Source organism: Oncorhynchus masou, chromosome 5 (assembly GCF_036934945.1).
Source record: "Oncorhynchus masou masou isolate Uvic2021 chromosome 5, UVic_Omas_1.1, whole genome shotgun sequence".
Taxonomy (NCBI): Eukaryota; Metazoa; Chordata; class Actinopteri; order Salmoniformes; family Salmonidae; genus Oncorhynchus; species Oncorhynchus masou.
In genome coordinates, this window is record NC_088216.1 from 52,328,351 (window position 1) to 52,330,382 (window position 2,032).

The 2,032-nt window shown below is 42.6% G+C and overlaps 1 long non-coding RNA gene across 1 annotated transcript; it reads right to left on the reverse strand.

The window, feature by feature from the left end:
• Positions 1-561: 561 nt before the first annotated feature.
• Positions 562-1,658, reverse strand: LOC135539807 (uncharacterized). Its single transcript, XR_010455667.1, has 2 exons — positions 1,573-1,658; positions 562-1,344 (listed from the first exon to the last, which is right to left on the reverse strand). It is a non-coding gene; the product is annotated as an uncharacterized LOC135539807 (long non-coding RNA).
• Positions 1,659-2,032: the final 374 nt, after the last annotated feature.

A 2,032-nucleotide genomic window follows, 5' to 3' on the forward strand; every position in this document is an offset into this window, starting at 1 on the left:
AGTCCGCACCTTTGGGGGGGGTACTGTCATGCCCTGGTCTTAGTATTCTGTGTTCTCTTTATTATTTTGGTTAGGCCAGGGTGTGACATGGGTGATTTATGTAGTTTGTTTTGTCTCGGGGTTTTGTAGTTTATGGGATTGTGTTTAGTTAAGTATTCTAGGTAAGTCTATGGTTGCCTGGAGTGGTTCTCAATCAGAGGCAGGTGGTTATCGTTGTCTCTGATTGGGAACCATATTTAGGCAGCCATATTCTTTAGGTCTCTTGTGGGTGATTGTTCCTGTCTCTGTGTTTTGCACCAGTTAGGACTGTTTTCGGTTTTCCACGTTTTCTTGTTTTGTATAAGTATATTGTTCACGTTATCATCTTTATTAAAGATGTTTATAAATAACCATGCTGTATTTTGGTCCTCCTCTCTTTCACCAGAAGAAAACCGTAACAGAATGTGATCTCGATGAACGTCAGGGAAATTGCCTTTAGGCACATCGGCTGTGCAGTGCGCTACTCTATAGAGTGTCTCGAATTTAAATCCCAGCCTAAAAGTTTTACTGAAGTAAAACAAGTTCACAATAATGATCACTTTTATTCAGGAAATGCCTTCTGCACAAAAAATATATATATATCAATCAGTAAACATCATAGAATCTGTGCACGTTTCGTTCCTCCACTTTACAAATACTGTATGAACAATCCAATAAAATTATATTATTTTCATACAATATAAAATGTACACATACTGCAGTGATAGAATGACAAGCAACTTCAAAGTCAGACCTTTAAGTCATGATACCTCCTCCTGAAGCCCCTTTATTTGGCACAATAACAACATTTGGCAGTTGAAGGTACTGATGATGATGAGGATGATGATGATGATTCATGAAACAGGAAGGATAAGGCAATGGCTCCCAAACTATGACTCAGGTAGGTAGCACCTAAGTGGGCTTGGGGACAGTTCCGTGTCCACATACTGTACTGTAGGTCCTTGTAGACCTAAAGGTTGAAATGAACCAGTCCGATACATTGCCATAACATTAAAGGAACTAGTCGTTGTGCTGTTTAGCCACCAGCTAGCTTTTTTGTTCGCTCTGAGAACATCTGAACAAGAATCCACATCTGCATTAGTATATAGTTTACACATATGTCATAATCTGTCATAATATTTAGTGTTTTCTGGAAATGTTATTCTCAGAGCCTACAACATTAACAGTGATGGGCTTTGAGGGCAAGGGAATGATTTGGCAACTCTAGTATTATGGAGATGGTAGAAAATATTTGTCCTGTTTTCCAAAGGTCTTGTAGAGAAATGTAACTGTGGCTGCACTGCAGAAAGCCAAGCTTACAACCACCTGTTGTGTGTCTCGCTAAAGGAAAGCTTACAACCACCGCTCCCTATGCTGTGTCTCGCTGAAGGAAAGCTTACAACCACCTGTTGTGTGTCTCGCTAAAGGAAAGCTTACAACCACCGCTCCCTATGCTGTGTCTCGCGGAAGGAAAGCTTACAACCACCGCTCCCTATGCTGTGTCTCGCGGAAGGAAAGCTTACAACCACCGCTCCCTATGCTGTCTACAACCACCTGTTGTGTGTCTCGCTAAAGGAAAGCTTACAACCACCTGTTGTGTCTCGCTAAAGGAAAGCTTACAACCACCTGTTGTGTGTCTCGCTAAACCACCTGTTGTGTGTCTCGGAAGGAAAGCTTACTAAAGGAAAGCTTACAACCACCTGTTGTGTGTCTCGCTAAAGGAAAGCTTACAACCAGGAAAGCTTACAACCACCTGTTTGTGTGTCTACAACCACCGCTCCCTATGCTGTGTCTCGCTAAAGGAAAGCTTACAACCACCTGTTCCCTATGCTGTGTCTCGCTAAAGGAAAGCTTACAACCACTGTGTCTGTTGTACAACCACCGCTCCCTATGCTGTGTGTCTACAACCACCGCTCCCTATGCTGTGTCTCGCGGAAGGAAAGCTTACAACCACCTGTTGTGTGTCTCGCTAAAGGAAAGCTTACAACCACCTGTTGTGTGTCTCGCTAAAGGA